We start from the raw sequence: 20,937 nt of genomic DNA, 5'->3' as shown, positions 1-20,937 counted from the left end.
TTTCTTCCTGGGCTTCGGCTCACGGGTGCTCTGTGGTGCAGGTAAGGGTAAGGGGAAGATTGGCCAACCATGAGTACGGAGAGCGTGAGGCGACGCGTACATGTCTGGTCTGCCTGGCTGCCACGGTCAGGGGTATTTTTGGAAGTTGCTTTGTACTGAATCTTATTTTATCATTTAGTCGACACATTTTGAGTTGTAAATATTTATAAACAGTGTTTTTTGGGATCCCTAATGTAAAACACTTATAATTTTCAGTGAATGATTACATTTTCAAATTATGTGATTTTAATATAGTTTAGTTACACTTTTGAGCTAAATGCTTGGTTAGCAAGTTGAAAGCACATTTTAAAATCACTTAGTAACGGCTCTAAGGTGGTAGGGCGTTACATCTTATCTCAAAATCTGGGTGTAACACCCACTTTACCCAACTTTACAGGAGGAGAAGATTCTGTATCTAACGTTAACAAGTTTGAGATATAGATGGACATCCAAAAGGTGTCAGATGATGCTCGATGCAGGATTTTCCCTGCGACGTTATCCGAATATGCTCAGGAGTGGTATTTCAAGTTCCCTCCACCCAGCATAGTTTCCTGGTAAATGTTCGTAAATGAGTTTTACGAACAGTTCTATGTTGGTCGAATACACCCAACAAAGGCTAATCAGCTAGTCAAAATTCAGAAAAAGGAAGGAGAAACCCTAAAAGGGTATATCCAACGATTCATGCGAGCCTCTGCTCGGGCCAAAACTATTAGAGATGAGGGATAGATGATGGTGCTCACGGCTGGAGTACGACACCATTCTCCCCTCTGGAGTAGTTTGCAAAAGAATGGAGTCAAGAGCACACAGGAATTCCTGGATCGAGCAAACAAGTATATCAAGCTCGAGGAGGCTATCGCTAATGAGGGGAAGTCTCCTATGGATGACTAGGGCAAGAAGGAAGACCCCACCAAAGCTGCCAATGGAACTGGTAAACCCAACGGCAACGGCAAAAATAACGGAAAAACGGGGGGGAAATGGCGAACAACGAGCCAGCAACATCTAATAGCAAGCGCCCCAAGAAAAATAGTACGAGCCAAGGTTCACCAATTATGCTGCCCTGGTCGATAGCCAAGCTGAAATATATCAAGCCAATCATACCACTGTTCCCTTTAGGCGGCCAGCATTGATTAGAAAAGATATCACCAAAAGGGACACGACCAAGTTTTGTCGTTTTCACAACGACTATGGCCATGACACCAACGAGTGTAACCAGCTCAACGACGAGATCGTGTTCCTTATCCGACAAGGACATTTAAGGAGGTATGTACGAGCTGGTGGAGGTTCTCAACAGGAGGTCGCAGAGGCAACAAGTAGGCGCATGTACGCCAATGCTCACCTCCTTTACAGCCAACTCCGATTGCTGGTACATTGTTGACCATCTGCAGAGGACCACACATAGCAGGTGACAGTGGTAAGGCAAGGAAAAGATATGCCAGAACCCTATGTTATGAACATGATATCAAAATGCTAAATGTCGAGGAGCGAACTCCCAAAAAAAGCTCAAACAGAGGAAGAGTTGATAACTTTCTCCAAGTTGGACGCTCAGCATGTTGATTTCCCCTCTCTCAAACTCCATCTTTTCATCAGGAGTGCTTTCTGCAGTAAGAGGTGAAGGTTGTTCTTGCCTTAATGCATAGTCTAATTATATGCAACCAAGGTTTACAAGTAATTTCCCTTTCTAGTCCTTGAAATTTGTCCCATTAACCATGACAATATAGTTAATGTTGACAGTTATTGTGGCAGAAGTAGATGAATTAACTGAATAGAGAACAAAATAACAAAATAAGCTCACATAAGAATCCATATAAAACAATAAATCCAAATAATGGTTAATCTCTTCTCAAGATACCAAACACAACATCAATATCAAGTCTTTGGACATTAATATTAACTGTAAGCGGTACTTTTGTTGTAGCAATTAAACATTGACAATAAATCATGTCATACAATATGTCAATCTTTGGATAAACATACTACTCACATGAAATACTTTACAATTTTCACACATTTATCATCACAGGTATGCATGAAACTTGGCCAAATATTAACTTATATTTGGGTCAGTTAATAAATGCATGAATTACAAACACACAATTATCTTGATATTTTAATTAAACGCCCATCTCTTAATTGAATTAACCGATCAACTTAACTTGCTTTGCTCTCGAACCTTTATTTTTTATTTCAATTTCACAAAAAATTTCGACATCTTTTTCTTTTTTTATGAGAATAAATCCTACTACTTCTAGTCCTGGGATATGCTCTTCAAGCACTTGAACCCGCTTGAAGAGATCACTTTTGTGATATTTTATTTCAATTAATTAATTTAAAATATTAGATATTCTTTATAAAATCTAAAACCAAAACCAAATTTGAATTTAATTGTTACTGTATTATTTTTATTATTTTAACTGAAACTGAAGTGTATAATCTGATGCCATGATCGTAATAAAACAAATAATCTATACATAAAGCAAATATGGGGATTCAAATTCTATACATTGAACTTGTTCTATACATAAAGCATATATAAAACAAATAATCTATACATTGAACTTGTTCTATACATAAAGCATATATAAAACAAATTCTGAACATACCAGAAACCAAAAAAAAAAACAAAACATCATGTCAATTTTTAAATATCTTCATAATCATACATACATTTTTTTTTTTTAAAAAAACAAATTTTGAACGTGTATACATAAAATGAAAAAAAAAAAAAAAACTTAATGAATCCATATGTTAAATGTCTTCATCATCATAAACCAAAACATAATAGAAGATCAAAACCCTAATTTTAGAAAAGCCCCAAATTTCTTTGAACAAAATCATTCAATCTTTATTTAATGTAGCAAATGTGGCTCTAGTACCACTTGATAGAATTTCTAATGCACTCAAGTAACATGAACAAGTAATAATCTCTAACACATAATCCAAAATTATGTCACTATAAATGCATATATGATAAATCTTAAATCATAATTGTATAGATCATTTGCTAAATTAAAAGAAAAAGATGAACACAAGAGCAGAAGCACTAACCTGAAGACATTATTGGAGATGATGATACAAAGATGGTTGTGATCTTCCAAGAAAACAGATTCTCTGTGTATTTCTCTGTGATGGGGAATGAGAGAATACGAGTCGTATTGTTTCTTGGGGATCACAACCGTATATATTAACTGCTATTAATATCAGTTTTGGATATTTATAATTTGACCCCTCATCAAATTATAAATATGACTTATGGTCTACACATTTATATCATAACATATTAATACCTCATGATACTTATAACATAATTGGTCACTTTATTTTGTATCAAAATTTATAATAGCATAATACATTATTACATATGTGCCGATAATAAGATTTTAATCTAACAATATATACTCTTATACATGAAATGTTTTGGGTTGTTTTCTATGCCTTAGAAGATTATAACTATAAATAGATGAAGTTTTGTTTCTGCGACTTTGTTTTAGGTGGCTTCAATTTTTTCTTTCATTATAAATAAAACAGAGTGTTCCTTAACCCTTTTTCTTTGTCCTGATTTGTTCATAAAATATTAAGATAGAGCTAGAACGTTGTGTTGTAAACATGGAAATGTTAATAGACCTAAGAACTAGAAGATGTAACATATTATGTCTTTCTCACTAAATGTGCTCTAGCCCTACTAATAAAGTGTCCTTGTTATTTTCCTTTGTTTATGAGAGAATTTGTTAGAATTGTATACAATTGAGTTTATTTTGTGCCTAGGATTGTAAGTTGAATTATCTTGATTTTTTTCTTTCATTATATTGGTGATGCCTTGTTTTTTGTTGGCTTTCCTATTTGTAATGTGTGTAACGTGATACAAGTTGATAAATTTCTGTTTTTGATATTAAGAAGAGTTTATTGAGATTACTACTTTTTGCCATCATTATTATTTTCATATCACATTGTAGTATCTATATTTCATTATCTTTAAGTACGTTAGTTAAGAATATTGGTAACTTTGTGGCACAATATAACTCTAGGTCCAAGTTAAATTTATCTTTACTTTTGATAAATAAAAATTGCTCTAAAATTAATCTTAAAAATGACACTCTAACATCCTAATAACATCATGCTTCTTATAAGGAAAAAAATTAAAAACCAAAAATCAATTATTGTTTGACATTTCAAGTTATACACAATCATTTCACCTTAAATTATTTCTACTCCAAATTACCTTAATAATATATGTTTAACAAAAATTCATATAAAAAATTTCATCTGCATGCGTTTTATTCATTTTGTGAATGTTCTCAAAACTCTCAATGTGCTTCAATATTCATCATGATGTACTCATTTGTATTACTACGTGTTATTATGTATTTTCAAAATATTACAAATCTCTCGCGTCATAAATGTATGTGCATTTAGACAATAATGCCCTCCCCACTGACACTACAGACCCATCGCCTGCTATACTTACATCTAAATACTGCCACATTTTGTACTTTTAAGCTATAAATTTTTAACAAAATATAAAAATAAAAAACCCAACCGGCCAACAAAACCTTCACCTACCGGTTGCAAAACAATTAAAAAATCAATAATGTAAGTGGAACTCACTCATTCTGTACAACAGACTGCATCCCGATTTTTTAAAGAACGACACAAAATCGATCGCCTACATATGTTAGGCATAAAAAAAAATGATATATCTCTCTACTTCATTCCAAAAGTTTTAGATTCTTTGATCTAGATCTACTTAAGTAAATGACAAAATTCCTTTATTGTTTTATATCATCACAAACCATGCCATCAATTACCTTTTTTAGTGTTATCAATTAGCTTTTACATTTGAAAATTAAACAATAAAAAAGAAGGATTTATTTTCTTTGATTATTAAATTATATGGTGAGTATAACAGCATATAGTTAATGTAATTGATGCTTCATGATTAAATAAATAGACGCATAGTACGAAAACGAATATATTCTAGCTTTTTATTTTCAAAATTTCTTCACTTTCAAGTCATATTTGGTAACTAGTGGATTTTTTTTTAATAAACGAATAGAAAACAATCATTTCTTCATTTTAAAAAAAAAATTATGTACCTTTCTTAAACAAGTAAGGAAAACAATCCACCAAACACGCATTGGAAAATACTTTTTACCAAAAAAAAAAGTGTAAAGAACATCTTCAACATTTAAGAATTAACCCTAAATATAATTGCCCCACAACACACCATTATCCACTAAGGAGCACCACACCAAATAATTCCCTTTTCGAAATTAATTAGTCACATTCTTAAGGAGGTGATAATATTTGCACTTCAAAATTTGATTAAATCACTCTATTTTTATTAAAAATTAATATATAATATATATTTATTAACTTATGCTCACATTTTTATTTTTTTTCTTTTTTCTATTCTAAAAAATATATACAAATAATATATATTTTAAATATTTAAATAAAATAAAATTTTAAAAAAATATATAAAAAAAAATTGTCAAAGAAATTATACATTATTTAATAAAAAAATTATGAAAAAAAATTATAAAATTATTGAAATTAACAAAAAAAAATAATTAAAAGAATGTCAAAAAAATATTGAGGAAAAAATATGAAAAATAATTAATTTTTTTAATTAATAGAGTATATATATATATATATTTTTTTAAGGTTCAAATATAATATGGCTCTTAAATTTTCTTATGTTAAAGACCACCTCATAAGATTCTTGGACAAACCCTCGTATAGTCTTATCCCCTTTCACTTGTTTTTACACTGCTTCTTACAAAACTACCCTTTTGTATCGAAATGACGAAAACACCCTTCTGTCCAAATGACCAAAAAACCATCTTTGACGTAACACCCGAGAAGCCGGCTTTATGGACTGTATAACACAGTGACAAATACCGGTCAACTGTCCTCTGGTATAACACAGTGAGTCAGTCACTTTGGTTAGTTAAAAGAAACTTTCATACATATCCTAAACAAATATATATATATATATAATTAATTAACAATTTTTTTTCCTTCCTTCTTTCTTTCTTTTTTTGCAGTACCTTTTTCTTTCTTTCTAAAACCAGGAGAGAGACCTTAAAATCTTAATGGCTAAGATCATCAACGAAGCCAAAATAGAAAAATGAGTCAAATTTGCCGAAGAGTGGTTCATGTCAATATTCGGTGGAGTATATTAGAGAGGGTTTCTATAGTAAAGCAATTTTTCAGGTTCATATGGGATAAAATTGTGGTTTGTTCAATAGGCAAGCCACCAGTCCGCTACCGGAGGTTGTCTTGCCGGGCGGCTTCGGCTCGCACCACCCCGGCTGAGGCCATAGAGGACACCTCAGCTTCTGCTTCTGCCCCCGCCGCTGCTGCATGTGGCTCGGATCCGGATTCAGTGAATTTGAAGATCAGTTTGCTTGGTGATTGTCAGATTGGAAAAACAAGTTTTGTTGTGAGTTCTAATTTTATAGTTTTTTTTTTTTGTGAGTACTAATTAATTTTCTCATAAAACATAAACGTCATGTATTTTGAACCTTATCAACAATTTTTTCTTTTAATATTTGTTTTGAAGATCAAATATGTGGGAGATGAGCAAGAAAGGAAGAGCTTAAATATGACAGGACTAAATTTAATGGATAAGACTTTGGTTGTCCAAGGAGCAAGGATTTCTTTTAGCATTTGGGATGTAGGAGGTACATATATAATTATATATATAATGCATTTTATATATCTCTTGATCTATATATAAACAAATATATTTGAGACTTATAATTCTTAATTACTAATTTTCCTTTTCAATTTTCTTGCTGAAATGTTGAATTTTCTAGGTGACCAAACATCCCTTCCTCATGTTCCGATCGCTTGCAAAGATGCAGTAGCGATTTTATTCATGTTTGATCTCACTAGTCGGTGTACACTAAATAGGTAAATAATACCTATTAATTATGCTCAAGATTTTCTAAAATTAGTGGGAGTGAAAGCTATTAACTTGTTTCTTTATATATTAGTCTAATAATTATGATTAATCATATGTCCAATAATTTAACTAGTGGGGTTTAATTGTTTTGTGTTTCTTTTTCTTGGCAGTGTTATTGGGTGGTATAGTCAAGCAAGAAAGTGGAATCAGGTATTAAAACTAGTTTCTCTATACTTCTAAATTTTTAGGGGTTACTCTTTTTTTGTTTTCATTTTTTTGGTAAAGTAACAATTATATGATACTAATTTCATGAAATTATAAAAATGTTATATTTTTTTTAATGTTATAATTGATTTAATCCCTGAACGGAAAAAACTGCAGTAACTAAATAATTGTCCATGATTTGCTTTTTTTAAAAAACTAAAGTCTGTTTTTTATTACAGATTATTTCAGTAAAAAGTAAATAAAGAGTGAAAGCATGTATAAAAGTCTTTAAAGAAAAATAAAATGGAATATTGATCATCACATTGATGTGAAATTGTATATAAAAAGTTCCCAACATAAAAAATATTTTAGCACTGAATTTGTTACTTTACCCTTAAAATGACTACTTGTGGGACATGACCAACTTTGTTTAAGGCATTGCTTACCACAAGTGATATCTCTGCATTATTATTAACATGAATTTCTTCAAAGTTTCTATTAACTTTAATTGTTAATGTTTTTTTTCCAGACAGCAATTCCAATTTTAATAGGGACAAAATTCGACGATTTCGCTAAACTTCCTCCAGATCTTCAATGGACAATTGTGACTCAGGTAAGCAAAAAGGCAAGTTTTTGCAGAAACACCAACGGGTACAAATTTTACATTTTAACTTTCTCAAACTTAATTGGTAACAAAAAGAAGACACAAAAATAGCACTCGTCATTTTTTTTTTTTCACTTTTAGCTTAAAAGAAAAATAGTAGATGATTCTTTGCTAAAACATCTTGAAAAGGTACCATTATAATTAGATATTGATTACAGTTATATATTCAACACTCGTAGTTTTCAAAGAGTGACATTATTTCCTAATCGAAAGTATAGAATGTTTTGAGTCTTCTAGGAGGTGTAGTGATCTTGTTTTGTCAACTCTTGACACTTAAGATTGCCAAACTCAAATTCCTTGTTTTTCCAACACTTTGGCCAAACTCCACCTTTCTCTCTTTCTCTCTACGCGTAAAGATATATCACAATAGGGCCACATGTCAATTAAGTATAGTCTAAGGATCAAATTGCAAGAACAAAAAATATATATTTATATCTGATTTTGGTAATATTGTAGGCAAGGGCTTATGCAAGGGCAATGGATGCTACTCTGTTTTTCTCAAGTGCAACTCACAACATAAATGTTAACAAGATATTCAAATTCATCACGGCCAAGCTCTTTAACCTACCATGGACAGTAAACAGAAACTTGACTATTGGAGAACCCATTATCGATTTTTAATTTTTTTTTTCTTGCTAATAAACTAATCCATGTACATATAGCTTGAGATAAAAAGCTAGCATATATAGATATAATTTTTTCTTTTTGAAAAAAAAAAAGAAAAAGTGAAAAAGGAGTAAAAGCCAAAAGATGGAGTTTCCAATCCCAAAATGCATAGTAGCCCCAAGAGCTCATTAAAATCCTGTTTAGATTGCTATGTTTATGCAGAGTGGTGAAGTGATTAAATTTCGTTATTTCTTTATGGATATGATATTTTGTGTTTTATATTAGTTATTAATGATTTTTTTTTTAAAAAGGAAAAATATTAATGACTAGAGATCCATTGTTGTTGTTTTGTGGTTGTGATTACATTGTAGTTTTGTTTGGATTTAGGTTTAAATCTGGTCTTTCTTATATGTGTGCATCTACTATTCCTATATTATTGTTTCAGTTTTTTGTTTGTGAGTTTCAGTTTTGTGTTTGAGATTGTGAAGAACAGTATTGTCAAGGCCCAAAGGAACAAGACCAAAAACAATGCTGAAAATAACTATTTCATTATAAACATGTTACCAAAAATTCACATAAAAAAATCTTTAAAAAGAAAAGTTGTGTGCGCACACTTAACCAGTTACAACGGTTCTTAAACAACTTAAAGTAAACATAAATAGTATAAACATAATTAATAAAGCAGTGTTAGCCCCAAAAGACATTTTCCTAAAAGGTCGGGCCACATGTACACTCCCGTAAGCAGACTCTAGCATTCACTGCACTGCTTTGCCCTTGCACTTACCTACATCATGAAATAACTACGTAAGCGAAAACAATTACTAAGTTCAACCTTACAACATAAAATCATAAAAACAGGCAGGGGTCAATGACCAAGTCATTGATCGGAAGTCAAACCACTTACAAAATTAAGGTTTTGGATAAATTCAGACCCTAAATAGACAGTTCAAGAACGCCTAAGCGTCCTGGCAAACTTATAGTTATGCCTGATAACAAGAAATAATCAAATTAATCATGCACGCAGAAAATCCCAGAGCAAGCAGATATATATTGGAACAATATTAGAAATAAAAAAAAATCCTAGAAGCAAACTTGGGAGTTGTCAATAAAGTTGGGGCGTTAGGGCGCCCCTTAAAACAAACAGTAGTGGAGACCCAGCTCTCAACACTATTAACCCTACCCTAAATCCCCAACCAGAGTAACCTTCGTGTTACCCAGGGCATAAGTGCTATCAAGAGTGTGACTAGAGTTACATTGGCTCATTGAGATTTTTAGTTTTTACCAATATGCTTAATCCATAGCCAGATGTCACGGACTTGAACCGGACCTAATAGTAAATGTCACAGACTTTAACCGGACTGCTAATAATTGTCACAGACTTGAACTGGACCGATAATAATTGTCACGGGCTTGAACTAGACCGATAATAATTGTCACGGACTTGAACAGGATTGGGCATTAAAGATGATAATTGTCATGGACTTGAACCAGACTATAAGAATGTCAAAGGCAGAAACCGTTTGCACTTTGCTAAGATAGGCGGGGTACCTACCGCACCATCCCATAAAGGATCTAAGCACCCCTAGTCATTGTCTCTAATTGAGCCCCTTCTTATAACTAGTGTAATATCTTATTTCTAGCAATCAATACTGTAACGACCCAAATTCACTAATAAGGCTTAAGGGCCTTCATTAGTGTGCCAGGAGGGCATTACTGGAATAATTGTGATTTAATGAGTAATTATATGTTTAATGATGCTTATATGATAATTGATTATATTATGTGGTAATATGATATATGATATATGCGAGAACCACATTATGATGTGGATAAATCTGCAGTCGGCGACTCGAGGCGATCCTAGGGCTAGATAGCGAGAAAAGTCACAACGGGGTATTATAATTGACTTTGGGCAAGTCAAGGTTATTTTAGGTATCAGGTAGTGATTTAGACTATCGGGTGATGAAAATAAATAATTGGAGATATATTTGAGGTTAGGGTGTCTAGGCGGGAATATTGGGGGATTTTACCATTTCGGCCTTGGGGACAGTTCCGGTACCCCGAGCCTCGGGATTAACTTAATGGATAAGTTAGACTTAAGGAAGCCTTTAGAAGAAAAACACAAACTGACTAAGCATTTTCTCTCAGCTCACTTACACGCTCAAAGGAAACCAAGGAGAGAAAAACATAGAAAACTTAAGGGAGAAGCAAGTTGGAATTCTGAGATTTGTAGAGTGGATTTGGGGGTCTAGCTCAGGGGTTTAATCAAGGAACTGGAGCAAGATTTAAGGTAAGCATCTAACTCTGTTTTCTATGGTTGACTTATGAGTTTTAACTGGGTTTTAGTTAAGTGCTGAAGCAAGTTTAGTTGTGATGTTCTAAGGCAGAATTAAGAAGGGAACTTGGGGACCTAGCTTGGCCACAGCTTGGTGAAGTGATTCTACAGCAAAGGTGAGTTCTAACTCCAAGTTCAGAGGTTCTAGATTGTGTTTGAGTGGCTGGTTTGGGTGTTTGTAGCACTTGGGTTTCAGAAATGGAAAGGAGAGGATTAGAGTGTGATAGACTGTGTTTTCTTGGGAATTATGTTGCTTAGATCATGTTAAGGAAGTTGGGAGTTAATTGGTTTTGAGTTGGGGGCTTTGGGATATCTTAAGGTGAGGTTTAGAGATTGAAAATGGTGGTTTTTTCTGGGTTCGAAGGGTCGAGCCGCGGCATGGTTCTTGGTGAGCCGCGGCCCTTCAAGGTTGTTGCATGCTGAGGAAGGAGGGCGGGCCGCAGCATGGTCCAAGCAATGCCATGGCCCTTACCTGTTTTTGTGCCTTGGATGGCTCTGTTTGGGGGTCATGCCGCGACATGGGTGGCCTATGCCGCGGCGCTTAAGGGATTTTGGGATTTTAAGATTTTAGGCTTGGGAATTTAACCTAGGGTGCTCGGGGTTGAGTCTTTTACCATATTTGGTGAAGTTCAATGTTTCGAGTACTAGAACTTGGCTTGGAAGCTCATTTAAGGTTGTTAATGGTGTCTTTCTTCATGGTTGTGACTAGGTGTTAAGCTAGGGCTCGAGGATCGGATCGCGCTCAAGGAGTATCGCCCGTAACTAACTCATCTGAAAGCTAAAGGTAAGAAAACTGCACCTAGTTGATTATATGAGCCGGGACTAAGGGCTCCTTATTGTAAAAGCTTCAAAGGATGGTATTATGCCATGCAAGCCATTTAGTGAACCAACGACCTAAGGGTGTCAAGGGTCTCACTAGCGCACAGGGCGCGGCTCGGCCACTGGTAGCCGAGGACAGCTTATTATGCACTGAGCTTGGTTTAAGCGGGCCAGAGTCAGTGGGTTAAACAGAGGGCGCGGCCTAGGTCGTCGGCTCTGATTATTATGTGATATGAGCAGTATATGTGGTAGAATGTATCTTGTATTGGATTGTATATGCTGATTATCTGTTGTGGACTATCTAGTGAGTATACATGCATATAGAGCTATTTGTCTGTTATTATTGTTTGAGTTATCTGTGATGTTTTCTTGCTGGGCCTTGGCTCACGGGTGCTACGTGGTGCAGGTAAAGACAAGAGCAAGTTAGATCAGCCCTGACTGGAGAGCTCGGCGAGCGGAATGTACATAGCCAGGTGCTTGGCCGCCACGGTTGAGGTCTAGGCAAGGACATGGAACCTAAAGACTGTCTGTTTTGCCTTAGTATGGCTAGTGGATACTTATGTACTTTTGGAAGTCTGTAAACTTATTTTAACTTTGTGTTTATGGGATCCCTTGTTTATTACAGTTTAAATATATGAAATGAGTCTTTTGAGACCGAAACCTTTTTAACCATAGATCTTACATGTCTAGTGACACGTTTTCAAATTAATGACTTGACTAGCGAGTCCTGCACCTTTATAAGTACACAGTGTAGCGGTCTTGGCTATCCAGGGCGTTACAAATACACTAGTATGTTTCAGGTTGTAGCCATAGAAGTCAAAGGTTGACTAACTTGGATTCCATCGCTCCGAGCGTAAATCCTTAAACCACGGCTACTCACTCCTTTTAGCCAATGCCGTAATTCCTACAATATAGTCGGATTAATTATGTCAATTAAGTTATTAATAAAATATCAAACATTTTAGTCATTACAGTTTACTAAGTAAGGGTATTATCGTCCTTATTTAGTTTAGCCCACTAAATGACTAATTCAAACTTTTAAACCTCGTTATCTAAGTATTAACCAATAAGCATACTCTATGACGCTGTCACAACTATCGGTCCTAGCCGGGTTAGTAAATTTTCAAAAAACATGCTAAATTATGGGATCGCCCTTAGTGAAATAATTTGTTAAGAAATGATTATTTTAAGGAAGTAAATAATAATTAGAGAAAAGTGGATTTTACTTTTATTAAGAATAAAATTAAGATTAAAAGTCAATTTAGTTAAAGGCCCTTGAAAAAAATTATGTTGCTAAAAAGTCCTTTATTTAGTTTATTTAAAATTAGGGCTTTGGACCCCCTTTTTTCAAATTTAAAATTAAAATCCATTAATCTTGTAAAAATAGTATTTCTTCATTCAATTTAACCTTAATAATTCATTAACATGAATTATAAATCTATTAATTAGTAAAAGTAGAATTTTGGTAAATTTTTTTACTTTTACTTAGAATTTTTTTATAAAATTGACTATGTGTTGGAAATAGCTCGTTTTGTGTAAAATGACTAACTTTGAGACCTCGCTATTTTAAAATCATTGAATAACTTCTTAGGATTTTTTACGGGATCGAACGTTGTTATATAGACAAGGTTCACGCAAAATATTTTTGTCTAAAACACAATTTTTCAACACAATATAAGTGTTCTAAAACCATAGGTCAGAATTGTCCAATATTGAAAAGTTTCAGTTTCAATAACCGAACTTGTAAAATTTATTACTCATAAACTAAGAAGAATTTCACAAACTGTTTTAATGACTTTATCTTCAATAAGTCTAAAGTAATACTACCAAAATATAGCTCCTAAAACAATTTATAACCTTACAAAAAGTGAAAACCAGCTGCCATAATTTATTTTTCAGATTTAATATGAATTTTGCAAAGGCCTTAACTCCTAATTTAAAAATCATTTTTGGGTGATTCTTTGGCCTAAAATTATATACTCTTTCTATATTTCAGATAAGTGGTGTCCAATTTGACCTCTTGGAAGTCAAACCAAAAAGACATGATAGCAAACAGATTTTTAAGGGTCCTATGGAACTTTGGATTCCAAACTAATCAAGGAAATAAAATGTACATACACGCAACATTAATCATATAAATCTACATTATTACAACATAGAAAATAGATTAAACACCACTAATACTAAATACAACTTCAGCCACATAACATATTAACAAAAACAAATTAAGAGGAAACAACAACTATATACCTCTTGATGCTTTTATTTTTGGTTTGGCTCTAGGTCTTGGTTTCCTCTTGGTTCTAGCTTCCACAAACCTTCTCACCCTCAACACACAAAACTAATATTCAGATTATTACAAAAATCTAAGAGGGTAAAAAAAATGAAAGGGAAAGAATAGTAGAACATTTACCCTTGTTCTAAGAGTTTCAAATCTTTAAAGAAGATTTTCCTTTGTTTTTCTTCTTGTATTTTCTAGAGAGAATGGAGAGGATGTTAGCTAGAGAGAGAGAGAGAGTGTGTTGAGTGAGTTTGAAAACTGAAATGAGGAAGTGAGTGATGGTGGGGTTCGGCTAGTGGGTTTGGGTGAGAGAAAAGTGACGATTTTCACCCCATTTTTCTCATTTTCTCAAAATTTATAGAAGTAGACTTAGGTGGCTATGTGTACACTCAACACCTCACACCTCCTCCAAAAATGACCACCCAAGTACCCCAGCAATTACCCCAATTTTCCTTTTTTTTTATTTAATTAACAATTCTCAAAACCATTTACTCCCAAAAATGATATTTACCCACCTTTTTCACCATCACATCAATTAATTTTTGGTATCATCAACTTAGAGTGTAGTTAAATCATGTGAGACACTATACTATACTTTAATTTTATTTTATTTCATATAAATGAATTACACTATACTTTATTTTATGAAAACTCTATTACAATTTATCTCCATAACTACACATAATTAAGCAACCCTTTCCAAGTTTGCTCTTAAAATTCATTTTCCAAGATTTTTTTTACTTAATTAAATTCTCCAATAAAATTTATGCCCATTTATTTTGCCTTAATTATTAAATTTTGACATAATTTTATTTGAGATTTTACCCGGTTGTTGTTTTCGAGTCGGTCCGAGACCGAAATCTCTGATTTGGCTACAATCACACTTAATGGATATCATGAACAACATGATTTTGGATTCTCAAGCCTATATTATTAATCAAAATAATATTCATACAAGTTTTCACTGGCCTGAACCAGCTACTAGTAGGCCCAAAACGCGGGGCGTTACAATACCTACAATTTATAGAAGTTTCATCCTCGAAACTCAAAATAGATGAGGGTACCACTCCTTCATCTTGGCTTCTATCTCCTAAGTTGCTTCTTCGACGCCATGGTTACACCATTGCACTTTGACCAAAGGCACCGTCTTATTCCTCAACACTTTGTCTTTCTGGTCCAAAATCACTACTGATTTCTCTTCATGGTTAGTTGAGGGTCCACGCTTAGCTGTTCGTAGCTAAGGACAAGTGTCGGAACGTTCACGTACTTTCTCAACAATGACACGTGAAACACATCGTGAACTTGAGATAGGACTGGCAAAAGAGCTAACCGATACGCTACTTCCCCGATTCTCTCCAAAATCTCTAAAGGTCTGATGAACCTTGGGCTAAGTTTCCCCTTCGGCCCAAACCGCATTTCTCCTCGCAGTGGAGCTATTTTCAGCGGCACCTTGTCCCTAACCTCAAATACTAGAGGTCTCCTACCTTGGTCTGCATACTTGCGTTGTGGATCAACTGATGTCTGCAATCTTTGGTGTATCTATCGGATATCCTCAGTGACCTTATCCACCTTATTCGATCCCAAATTTTTTCTTTCACCAGCCTCATTGTAACACCCCAAGTTGCTAATAAGGTTTAGGACCTTGATTAGCGTGCCTGGAGGGAAATAAGTGAATTAACATGATAATATATAAATTTGAATGAATATGTGATTGGAATGCATGTTTAGGTGGTATAAATATGCATGTGGGCCCCGTTTGTATGTTAGGGGTAAATTGGTAATTTTAGCCCGCTGAGGGCATAAATGTGATAATTGTATTATATGATTAGTACCATGTGTAAGTGGTGATATTATTGTGATGCATGAGCCGAGACGGTCCTAGGGAGCTGTTAGCTTAAAAGTCACAACGGGATTTTATACCCGGCTCGGGAGGAGCCTAGGGGTATTTTGGGAATTTCGTAAGTTGAGTTGAGAATTAGTGGTTAATGATTATTGGTGATTGAGTAACCTGAGTAACCATTGGTAATTAGCAAGGGTAACAAGTTTAGATGAAAGAAGTGGTAGAATTGTAAAAAAGTAGAAATGACAAAAAGGGCCTTGGAGTTTAGTGAGAAGGGGAAATAGATGGAAGGGTAAAGTGGTCATTAGGCAAGGGTTAGATAAGGTTCAGCTGAGGGAAAAAGGATTCACATTTTACACTTAGTCACAATTAGGTTTATGCTGAAATTTGAGGAAAAAGTCAGAAGAAAAGGGAAGAAGAGGAAGGCTGAAGTTGGGAGACCTAGGAGGAGAATCAAGGTGATTTAAGACAACTAAGTTGAACATAATCCAAGATTATTTAGAGGTAAGGATTTGTCTCTGTTTTGTTTAAGTTTCAAGTTTGGTTTTTAGAGAATAAGCATGAAATTGAAAGAGAGTTATGGCTGGTTTTATTTGAAAATTCATTTTGGATAATCAAAAGGAAGGTGACTTGAAGCTAGGATTAAGGAGAATTCAAGCTGAGTTTTTGACTGAGGTAAGAGTTTTAACATGTTTAAATTTTCGTACCTGATGTGGTTTAAGATTTTAGAGGCATGATGTATAGTTTTCAAGCTCTGGGTTATGTTCTAGAAGCCATGATTTAAGTTTCTGAAATTTGAAACTCAAGTATGGGTTTTGAGTGGGATTGTGTAATTGAGCTTGTTTATGATGTTTATAGGTTGTTAAAGGGTTCATCTGGGGTTTTATATTGATGTTGGGGTTTAAGTACTTGTTTGGGTTGAATTGGAGCTGTTTTGGCTCGGGAAAAATACAGGAGAAAACCCAGAAATCTAGGTTCGCGTAGGGGCGCCGCGGCCTTGTTCTTCAGTGCCGCGGCGCAGGCTTGCATCAGGATCAGGGAAGTGCTTCTGGGCGCCGCGGCCCTATGCTATTTTTGACAGTTAGATTTTGCATTTTTAGGGCTTTTGCCCGGGGGCAGGGGGGATTGTTCCAATGCATTGTTTTAGGGAATTAGAGGTCCCGAGAGTACGGGATTGGTCCCGGGAAGTGGTTTTGGGATTGGTTAGTATTAAAAGTATTTTATATGTGTTGTGACTAGGGTTTTGGAGAGGCTCGGGATAGAGGACCGTACTTGTGACCTTGGTGCATCGGAAAGCTCGGGATACAGGTAAGAAAACTGTAACACCCATAAAGCAGGGCATGGGCCCCTAGTGTTGTTGCAGGGCACGGCCCTAGATTGTAATATTGTTAGGATGTATCCTTAAATGACTTATTATATGCTTGAATGTTGTTTAAGTATGCTATATATGTGGATATAGTAGAATGAACGGCAAAGGAGCCGAGAACGGCAGTGGGGCCAGGAATATCACTTAGCACATGGAGTGCTTATGGTTAGGGTGAGACCCCAATGGATACATGGGATATCCTTACGGTGTGGACCGAGAGCCCAGGCTTTGGTAACGCTTCTGGACGGCATGGCCGTATATGTGTTTAAATCTTATGGTCTGTCTGATTAACTGTGAGTTATCTGCTATAGTGGTTGCATGATATGCATATGTTATGTGCTGTATGAGTTTTCTTGCTGGGCTTTGGCTCACGGGTGCTCTGTGTTGCAGGTAAGGGTAAGGAGAAAGTCAACCAGCCATGAGTAGGGAGAGCATGGGAGCGGCACGTACATGTTTGGCCTGCCCGACTGCTTTGGTTGGGGGTATTTTTGAAAAATGGCTGTATTAAACTATAGTTTGATGGTTAATTATCTGTAAACCTGTTTTGAGTTGTAAATATTTTATAAACCATGTTTTGGGATCCCAAATGTAAGACACTTGAGATTTTCAATGAATTAAGGGATTTTCAAAGATTACAGCCTAGATTTCTATTTAATCACACTTTTATTCTAAAAACCTCGTTTAGCGAGCTAATTGTACGTTTTAAACTCACTTAGTAATGACTCTAAGGTAGTAGGGCGTTACACTCATGCCAATGAATCGATGATCGATATTTCCTCCCGTACAGTGCTTCATACAGAGCCATCTTAATGAAATTGTTGTAGCTGTTGTTGTTAGCGAACTCTTTTAGTAGCAATTTCTCACTCCACGAACCTTGATAGTCCAACATGCAAGCCCTCAGCATATCGTCCAAGGTTCAGATTGTTCGCTCTCTTTGACCATATGTAATGCCCTGGTTACTCCAAGACCGTTACTGTGAGCTTTGAATCGTGCTTAACTCGCTAATCGAGTCATTTGGTTATAAACGCGCATCTAGGTGTTATTAATAGGTTAAGGTGGAAAACCAATAAAAAAGGAAAGGATATGTTTTATTTAAAACATAAAACTATTCATGGGCCCATAAAAGCGTTTACAAGTTATTTACAATTCAAAATGGTCATTACAGTATAAAATTACAACCCGCCGACCTAAGCGGAAAAAATAGGGTTAACCCCCTAGTTCCTCCGAGAAAATCCTTGGCCATGGTGGTCAAGCGGGCACATATGTACACATTGCCACCTAAGCTCTCCACTCAAGGCTGGGTGAGCTTTTCTTTCCCTTTACCTGCACCACATAGCACCTGTGAGCCAAGGCTTAGCAAGAGAACTCATTACTGCATGTATATAATATCAAATGATGATCATGATAATCATATAGAGCTTATAGCCCTGAACAGATGAGTGACAGATGTGTAAGTCACTAATGTGGGTCCCGCACCCTTCACAAATGAGTGACTGAGTCACTAATGTAAACCAAATGAGTGACCATGGAGTCATTAGTGTGGGTTCCGTACCCTTAGCCATGGGACGATGCAGTCACCTGGGCCTTCTGGCCTTGGCCCTAAGTGACTAGTCATGGAACTAGACAAGCACTTTTAGTTTTCATCGAAGTTGGTGTCGGTCAAGCATTAATGCTCACGATGAGTCATTCAATGCTTATGTTGATTAGATCTAATCTTTTCGGCTCTGCGTTCATGACGCGTATGCCTCTCTTGACTCATAGGTCAATAACATACGACCAATGCTCAGTACTACTGTCGAACTTGACTAGTAAGTCACAACTTCACAGTCAGTTCTGACACCATTGTCGATTCTAACTAATAAGTCAGTGCCGTTCACAAGTAAGCAAGATTTGCTAAGCATTTGATATGCAATCAATGTCCACATTAAAACATTCAACATGCCTCATGAATAACCATGCATGTCACATATGGGGTGCATTTTTCTTACCTCTGGTTCGAGCGAGAAATAGTAAAAGAACGACCCATGAGATCGATCGACCTTTTGATTCCTTAGTGGTCACCTAGTCATAACTAATTATAACCTCCATTAATGAAAATCAACAATAAAAGGGTCTTGACCTGAACCTCACTCTCAGGACCCCGAATAATACCCAAACGGTGAGTAGATTCGATCCCGAGCCTTAGGAATTGAAATCCCGAGCCAAAAACCCTCAAAAGTGCCTAAAACAAGAATCTAGAAAAGCAGGGTAGCGCTACCCCCCTAGCGCCCCAGCGCTATTGGCAGAGTAGAAAGGTGCTTGGCTAGTGATGTAGCGCTACAACCAGGGTTTTCAACCTTGGTTCTCCCATCCTTCGACACCACCATTTTCAACCTGAAAACCAGCTTCCAATCCTCATTTAAACTCCCAAATGAACCCAAAAATCATATACACATGTCCTAGGCATCATAACCCAAGTAACCCTAGCCAAAAACTCCCATCAATTCCCATTATCCAACCTAGAAATCCCAACTGAAATTCAAAATGAAAACAGAGCAAACCAGAGTTTTAATCGCTAAAACCTTACCTCAAGGTCAGTTTAGAATCCTCTTCAACGGTGGAACACAATCCTAAGCCCCCAAGGTCCACTTCCCTAGCTTGAATCCTCAAAAGAAGCTTAAAATTCCAAAGGAAAAAGAGGAGGAAATGATGTACGGGAGAGAAAGATAACACACTCTGTTTTGGCAAGGTTCTACAGCCTTCAATGGCTGATGTATATCTTAGGGGTGAAAAGACCTTATTGCCCCTAAGCCTAATTAAAACCCTAAATAGCCTCGAAGGGCAAAATTGTATTTTCCCACCTATTTCGTTAATCATAATTAACACCCTCCAATTCTCATTATTCCCAATATTCTCAAATACCAATAAACCATATCTCGTTATCCTTTAATTCCCGGCAACGTTCTAATCACCAAATTACCCCAAGACTCACCCCGAGCCCTGAACTCAATCCCATTATGACCAAACCGCTAACTTGCACTCAAAGATTGTCTCATGCCGAATGGCTCGAACAAATCCACATTATAATGTGGCCTCAACAATAGTTCACCAATATGCATGAAAATATACAATTACGCCCTCAACGGGCCAAATTACCAAAATGCCACTATAGTAAAATGTGGACCCACATGCATGCATTTAACATCATATTATAATACAATTCACATAAACATGCACATAATCATTTAATGGCATAATACATCAATTATGGCCCTCCCGGCCTACTTATCCAACCATTAAACCTCATTAGGGATTTTGGGGCATTACACCATCAGTCTGCGGATGGAAAGCATTGCTAGACTTCAGCATGGTACCTAGTCCCAATTGCATTCTTTTCCAGAATGCTGATGTAAAGCGTCCATCTTGATCAGATACGATGGACGTAGGTACTCCGTGCAGACGCACAATTTTTGCTATGTATAAATCTGCCAATTCATCCACCGAGTAAGTTATCTTGATTGGCAAGAAATGCGCCGATTTGGTTAGCCTATCCACAATAACCCAAATCGCGCCGTGCCCCTTTGGAGTGGTTGGTAGACGAGTGACGAAACCCATAGTAATCATCTCCCATTTCCATTATGGGATTTCCAATGGTTGTAATAAACCTGCTGGCCGTTGATGCTCGACCTTGTCTGCTGACAAGTCAGCAATGTGCTACGTACTCTACCACCTCCTTCTTCATTCCCAGGCACTAGAAATATTTCTTCAGGTCTTGATACATTTTTGTGGTGCCCGGGTGCCTAGCGTAAGGGGCATTGTGCGCCTTGTAAAAAATCTGATTCTTGATCTCATCATCGTTTGGAACACATATTCTACCTTTAAATCCTAACACCCCAT

At 35.8% G+C, this 20,937-nt stretch overlaps 1 pseudogene; it reads left to right on the top strand.

Moving 5' to 3' along the window:
- The first annotated feature begins 6,116 nt into the window (after nt 1–6,116).
- On the top strand, nt 6,117–8,828 carry LOC133782477 (septum-promoting GTP-binding protein 1-like; annotated as a pseudogene).
- The last annotated feature ends 12,109 nt before the right edge of the window (nt 8,829–20,937 follow it).

This window comes from Humulus lupulus, chromosome 6 (assembly GCF_963169125.1).
Source record: "Humulus lupulus chromosome 6, drHumLupu1.1, whole genome shotgun sequence".
Lineage (NCBI taxonomy): Eukaryota > Viridiplantae > Streptophyta > Magnoliopsida > Rosales > Cannabaceae > Humulus > Humulus lupulus.
The sequence above is the reverse complement of the archived record's forward strand: the minus strand, read 5'-3'. Positions and strand labels throughout refer to the sequence as shown.